The sequence below is a fragment of the Carex rostrata genome, chromosome 10 (assembly GCF_964058835.1).
Source record: "Carex rostrata chromosome 10, lpCarRost1.2, whole genome shotgun sequence".
Lineage (NCBI taxonomy): Eukaryota > Viridiplantae > Streptophyta > Magnoliopsida > Poales > Cyperaceae > Carex > Carex rostrata.
In genome coordinates this window covers 1,017,501-1,025,000 of record NC_135927.1, presented here as the reverse complement: position 1 = coordinate 1,025,000, position 7,500 = coordinate 1,017,501, and positions in this window count along the sequence as shown.

The following is a 7,500-nucleotide window of genomic DNA, read 5'->3' as shown; positions in this document are numbered from 1 at the left end:
AACTAAGCGGATGCGGCCAAGTGTTTTTTTGAAATTTTTTTGAATTTTTGAAATTTTTGAAGTTTTTTTGGGTTTTTGGACTTTTTTTGAATTTTTGAATTTTTTGAATTTTTTTGAATTTTTTTGAATTTTTTGAATTTTTTTTGAATTTTTGAAATTTTTTTTTTTTTTTGAATTTATTTGATTTTATAAATTTTTTGTGATTTTTTGTGATTTTTTTGAATATTTTACATGGGTGATTTTGACTTGGGGGATTTTCAGGGGGTGGTAACCCTGGGCGTGGCTAGAGCCTCAAAATGCATATTCCCCTATAGGGGGGCAAGGTTTTCAAAAATGGGTGCCCCCTCATGTACACGCGCGTGGGTGTACATGGCCCCGTCGGTGCCAGCGTGGGTGGAAAATGGCCCGAAAACAGCCCAGCGGCAAGCGGAAGCGGCTAACGTTGGGCAAAACTGACCCGAAAGAAGTATAGCTTGGAAAATTAAGCGGATGCAGCCAATTGTTGGCGAAAACTAAGCGGATACGGCCAAGTGACGGTGAAAAATGGCCCGAAAACAGTCCAGCGGCAAGCGGAAACGGCTAACGTTGGGCAAAAGTGACCCGAAAACAGTTCAGCTGGGGGAAATTAAGCGGAAGCAGCCAAGCGTTGGGCAAAACCAAGCGGATACGGCCAAGAGTCGGTGGAAAATGGCCCGAAAACAGTCCAGCGGCAAGCGGAAACGGCTAACGTTGGGACAAAGTGACCCGAAAACAGTTCAGCTGGGGAAAATTAAGCGGATGCAGCCAAGCGTTGGGGAAAACTAAGCGGATCCGGCCCAGAGTCGGTGGAAATTGGCCCGAAAACAGTCCAGCGGCAAGCGGAAGCGGCTAACGTTGGGCAAAAGTGACCCGAAAACAGTTCAGCGGGGGAAAACTAAGCGGATGCGGCCACGCGTTGGGGAAAACTAAGCGGATACGGCCAAGTGTTGGGGAAAAATGGCCCGAAAACAGCCCAGCGGCAAGCGGAAGCGGCTAACGTTGGGGAAAAGTGACCCGAAAACAGTTAAGCGGGGGAAAACTAAGCGGATGCGGCCAAGTGTCGGTGGAAATTGGCCCGAAAACAGCCCAGCGGCAAGCGGAAGCGGCTAACGTTGGGCAAAAGTGACCCGAAAACAGTTCAGCGGGGGAAAACTAAGCGGATGCGGCCACGCGTTGGGGAAAACTAAGCGGATACGGCTAAGAGTCGGTGGAAATTGGCCCGAAAACAGTCCAGCGGCAAGCGGAAGCGGCTAACGTTGGGCAAAACTGACCCGAAAACAGTTCAGCGGGGCAAATTTTTGAAATTTTTTTGAAATTTTTTTGAATTTTTGAAATTTTTGAAGTTTTTTTGGGTTTTTGGACTTTTTTTGAATTTTTGAATTTTTTGAATTTTTTTGAATTTTTTTGAATTTTTTTTGAATTTTTGAAATTTTTTTTTTTTTTTTGAATTTATTTGATTTTATAAATTTTTTGTGATTTTTTGAGATTTTTTTGAATATTTTACATGGGTGATTTTGACTTGGGGGATTTTCAGGGGGTGGTAACCCTGGGCGTGGCTAGAGCCTCAAAATGCATATTCCCCTATAGGGGGGCAAGGTTTTCAAAAATGGGTGCCCCCTCATGTACACGCGCGTGGGTGTACATGGCCCCGTCGGTGCCAGCGTGGGTGGAAAATGGCCCGAAAACAGCCCAGCGGCAAGCGGAAGCGGCTAACGTTGGGCAAAACTGACCCGAAAGCAGTATAGCTTGGAAAATTAAGCGGATGCAGCCAATTGTTGGCGAAAACTAAGCGGATGCGGCCAAGTGTCGGTGAAAAATGGCCCGAAAACAGTCCAGCGGCAAGCGGAAACGGCTAACGTTGGGCAAAAGTGACCCGAAAACAGTTCAGCTGGGGGAAATTAAGCGGAAGCAGCCAAGCGTTGGGCAAAACCAAGCGGATTCGGCCAAGAGTCGGTGGAAAATGGCCCGAAAACAGTCCAGCGGCAACCGGAAACGGCTAACGTTGGGACAAAGTGACCCGAAAACAGTTCAGCTGGGGAAAATTAAGCGGATGCAGCCAAGCGTTGGGGAAAACTAAGCGGATCCGGCCCAGAGTCGGTGGAAATTGGCCCGAAAACAGTCCAGCGGCAAGCGGAAGCGGCTAACGTTGGGCAAAAGTGACCCGAAAACAGTTCAGCGGGGGAAAACTAAGCGGATGCGGCCACGCGTTGGGGAAAACTAAGCGGATACGGCCAAGTGTTGGGGAAAAATGGCCCGAAAACAGCCCAGCGGCAAGCGGAAGCGGCTAACGTTGGGGAAAAGTGACCCGAAAACAGTTAAGCGGGGGAAAACTAAGCGGATGCGGCAACGCGTTGGGGAAAACTAAGCGGATGCGGCCAAGTGTCGGTGGAAATTGGCCCGAAAACAGCCCAGCGGCAACCGGAAGCGGCTAACGTTGGGCAAAAGTGACCCGAAAACAGTTCAGCGGGGGAAAACTAAGCGGATGCGGCCACGCGTTGGGGAAAACTAAGCGGATACGGCCAAGAGTCGGTGGAAATTGGCCCGAAAACAGTCCAGCGGCAAGCGGAAGCGGCTAACGTTGGGCAAAACTGACCCGAAAACAGTTCAGCGGGGGAAAACTAAGCGGATGCGGCCACGCGTTGGGGAAAACTAAGCGGATGCGGCCAAGTGTCGGTGGAAATTGGCCCGAAAACAGCCCAGCGGCAAGCGGAAGCGGCTAACGTTGGGCAAAACTGACCCGAAAACAGTTCAGCGGGGGAAAACTAAGCGGATGCGGCCACGCGTTGGGGAAAACTAAGCGGATACGGCCAAGAGTCGGTGGAAATTGGCCCAAAAACAGTCCAGCGGCAAGCGGAAGCGGCTAACGTTGGGCAAAACTGACCCGAAAACAGTTCAGCGGGGGAAAACTAAGCGGATGCGGCCACGCGTTGGGGAAAACTAAGCGGATACGGCCAAGAGTCGGTGGAAATTGGCCCGAAAACAGTCCAGCGGCAAGCGGAAGCGGCTAACGTTGGGCAAAACTGGCCCGAAAACAGTTCAGCGGGGCAAATTTTTGAAATTTTTTTTGAAATTTTTTTGAATTTTTGAAATTTTTGAAGTTTTTTTGGGTTTTTGGACTTTTTTTGAATTTTTGAATTTTTTGAATTTTTTTGAATTTTTTTGAATTTTTTGAATTTTTTTTGAATTTTTGAAATTTTTTTTTTTTTTTTGAATTTATTTGATTTTATAAATTTTTTGTGATTTTTTGTGATTTTTTTGAATATTTTACATGGGTGATTTTGACTTGGGGGATTTTCAGGGGGTGGTAACCCTGGGCGTGGCTAGAGCCTCAAAATGCATATTCCCCTATAGGGGGGCAAGGTTTTCAAAAATGGGTGCCCCCTCATGTACACGCGCGTGGGTGTACATGGCCCCGTCGGTGCCAGCGTGGGTGGAAAATGGCCCGAAAACAGCCCAGCGGCAAGCGGAAGCGGCTAACGTTGGGCAAAACTGACCCGAAAGAAGTATAGCTTGGAAAATTAAGCGGATGCAGCCAATTGTTGGCGAAAACTAAGCGGATACGGCCAAGTGACGGTGAAAAATGGCCCGAAAACAGTCCAGCGGCAAGCGGAAACGGCTAACGTTGGGCAAAAGTGACCCGAAAACAGTTCAGCTGGGGGAAATTAAGCGGAAGCAGCCAAGCGTTGGGCAAAACCAAGCGGATACGGCCAAGAGTCGGTGGAAAATGGCCCGAAAACAGTCCAGCGGCAAGCGGAAACGGCTAACGTTGGGACAAAGTGACCCGAAAACAGTTCAGCTGGGGAAAATTAAGCGGATGCAGCCAAGCGTTGGGGAAAACTAAGCGGATCCGGCCCAGAGTCGGTGGAAATTGGCCCGAAAACAGTCCAGCGGCAAGCGGAAGCGGCTAACGTTGGGCAAAAGTGACCCGAAAACAGTTCAGCGGGGGAAAACTAAGCGGATGCGGCCACGCGTTGGGGAAAACTAAGCGGATACGGCCAAGTGTTGGGGAAAAATGGCCCGAAAACAGCCCAGCGGCAAGCGGAAGCGGCTAACGTTGGGGAAAAGTGACCCGAAAACAGTTAAGCGGGGGAAAACTAAGCGGATGCGGCCAAGTGTCGGTGGAAATTGGCCCGAAAACAGCCCAGCGGCAAGCGGAAGCGGCTAACGTTGGGCAAAAGTGACCCGAAAACAGTTCAGCGGGGGAAAACTAAGCGGATGCGGCCACGCGTTGGGGAAAACTAAGCGGATACGGCCAAGAGTCGGTGGAAATTGGCCCGAAAACAGTCCAGCGGCAAGCGGAAGCGGCTAACGTTGGGCAAAACTGACCCGAAAACAGTTCAGCGGGGCAAATTTTTGAAATTTTTTTGAAATTTTTTTGAATTTTTGAAATTTTTGAAGTTTTTTTGGGTTTTTGGACTTTTTTTGAATTTTTGAATTTTTTGAATTTTTTTGAATTTTTTTGAATTTTTTTTGAATTTTTGAAATTTTTTTTTTTTTTTTGAATTTATTTGATTTTATAAATTTTTTGTGATTTTTTGAGATTTTTTTGAATATTTTACATGGGTGATTTTGACTTGGGGGATTTTCAGGGGGTGGTAACCCTGGGCGTGGCTAGAGCCTCAAAATGCATATTCCCCTATAGGGGGGCAAGGTTTTCAAAAATGGGTGCCCCCTCATGTACACGCGCGTGGGTGTACATGGCCCCGTCGGTGCCAGCGTGGGTGGAAAATGGCCCGAAAACAGCCCAGCGGCAAGCGGAAGCGGCTAACGTTGGGCAAAACTGACCCGAAAGCAGTATAGCTTGGAAAATTAAGCGGATGCAGCCAATTGTTGGCGAAAACTAAGCGGATGCGGCCAAGTGTCGGTGAAAAATGGCCCGAAAACAGTCCAGCGGCAAGCGGAAACGGCTAACGTTGGGCAAAAGTGACCCGAAAACAGTTCAGCTGGGGGAAATTAAGCGGAAGCAGCCAAGCGTTGGGCAAAACCAAGCGGATTCGGCCAAGAGTCGGTGGAAAATGGCCCGAAAACAGTCCAGCGGCAACCGGAAACGGCTAACGTTGGGACAAAGTGACCCGAAAACAGTTCAGCTGGGGAAAATTAAGCGGATGCAGCCAAGCGTTGGGGAAAACTAAGCGGATCCGGCCCAGAGTCGGTGGAAATTGGCCCGAAAACAGTCCAGCGGCAAGCGGAAGCGGCTAACGTTGGGCAAAAGTGACCCGAAAACAGTTCAGCGGGGGAAAACTAAGCGGATGCGGCCACGCGTTGGGGAAAACTAAGCGGATACGGCCAAGTGTTGGGGAAAAATGGCCCGAAAACAGCCCAGCGGCAAGCGGAAGCGGCTAACGTTGGGGAAAAGTGACCCGAAAACAGTTAAGCGGGGGAAAACTAAGCGGATGCGGCAACGCGTTGGGGAAAACTAAGCGGATGCGGCCAAGTGTCGGTGGAAATTGGCCCGAAAACAGCCCAGCGGCAACCGGAAGCGGCTAACGTTGGGCAAAAGTGACCCGAAAACAGTTCAGCGGGGGAAAACTAAGCGGATGCGGCCACGCGTTGGGGAAAACTAAGCGGATACGGCCAAGAGTCGGTGGAAATTGGCCCGAAAACAGTCCAGCGGCAAGCGGAAGCGGCTAACGTTGGGCAAAACTGACCCGAAAACAGTTCAGCGGGGGAAAACTAAGCGGATGCGGCCACGCGTTGGGGAAAACTAAGCGGATGCGGCCAAGTGTCGGTGGAAATTGGCCCGAAAACAGCCCAGCGGCAAGCGGAAGCGGCTAACGTTGGGCAAAACTGACCCGAAAACAGTTCAGCGGGGGAAAACTAAGCGGATGCGGCCACGCGTTGGGGAAAACTAAGCGGATACGGCCAAGAGTCGGTGGAAATTGGCCCAAAAACAGTCCAGCGGCAAGCGGAAGCGGCTAACGTTGGGCAAAACTGACCCGAAAACAGTTCAGCGGGGGAAAACTAAGCGGATGCGGCCACGCGTTGGGGAAAACTAAGCGGATACGGCCAAGTGTTGGGGAAAAATGGCCCGAAAACAGCCCAGCGGCAAGCGGAAGCGGCTAACGTTGGGCAAAAGTGACCCGAAAACAGTTCAGCGGGGGAAAACTAAGCGGATGCGGCCATGCGTTGGGGAAAACTAAGCGGATACGGCCAAGGGTCGGTGAAAAAGGGCCCGAAAACAGTCCAGCGGCAAGCGGAAGCCGCTAACGTTGGGCAAAAGCGACCCGAAAACAGTCCAGCGGGGGAAAACTAAGCGGATGCGGCCAAGCGTTGGGGAAAACTAAGCGGATACGGCCAAGCGTCGGTGAAAAAGGCCCGAAAACAGTCCAGCGGCAAGCCGAAGCGGCTAACGTTGGGCAAAAATGGCCAAAAGCGATGGAGCAGGGCGGTTTGAATCTATGCATCCACATAAAATGGGGGGTAAACCTGGGGGATTTCCAGGGGGTGGTAACCCTGGGCGTGGCTGGAGACCCAAAATGCATATTCCCCTATAGGGGGGAAGGATTTTTGGAAGAGGCAGCCCCTCATGTACATGCCAAGCGGGGTGTACATGGCCCCTGTGGGTGCCTCCGTCGGTGTAAAATGGCCCGAAAAACAAGATTATGTTACCCGAAAACACGATTATGTTACCGAAAAAACACGGTTGAGCGGGGGCAGTAAGCACGGTTGAGCGGGGGCAAAAAACACGGTTGAGCGGGGGCAAAAAACACGGTGCAGCGGGGACAAAAGGCACGAATATGTTACCGAAAAACACGGACCACGCGGGTTGAAATTCCCAGCCGTAGAGCCGGCGAAACACGGTGGGGCAGGGCGTCTAAGCGTGGAGGCGCCCGTAAGACCGATGCGGGTTGAAATCCCCAGCCGTAAAGCCGGCGAAAAGCGGTCGGGCAGGGTGACTCCGCGTGGAGTTTCGCCCGTAAGGCCGATGCGGGTAGCCGCGCGGGTTGAAATCCCCAGCCGTAAAGCCGGCGAAACACGGTTCATTGGGGCGCCTAAGCGTGGAGGCGCCCCGCAGAGACCGAGCGGGTTGAAATCCCCAGCCGTAAAGCCGGCGAAACACGGTTCATTGGGGCGTCTAAGCGTGGAGGCGCCCCGCAGAGACCGAGCGGGTTGAAATCCCCAGCCGTAAAGCCGGCGAAACACGGTTGAGCGGGGCGCCTAAGCGTGGAGGCGCCCCGCAGAGACCGAGCGGGTTGAAATCCCCAGCCGTAAAGCCGGCGAAACACGTTCGGGCAGGGCGACTCCGCGTGGAGTTTCGCCCGTAAGACCGATGCGGGTAGCCGCGCGGGTTGAAATCCCCAGCCGTAAAGCCGGCGAAACACGGTTCATTGGGGCGCCTAAGCGTGGAGGCGCCCCGCAGAGACCGAGCGGGTTGAAATCCCTAGCCGTAAAGCCGGCGAAACACGTTCGGGCAGGGCGTCTAAGCGTGGAGGCGCCCGTAAGACCGATGCGGGTAGCCGCGCGGGTTGAAATCCCCAGCCG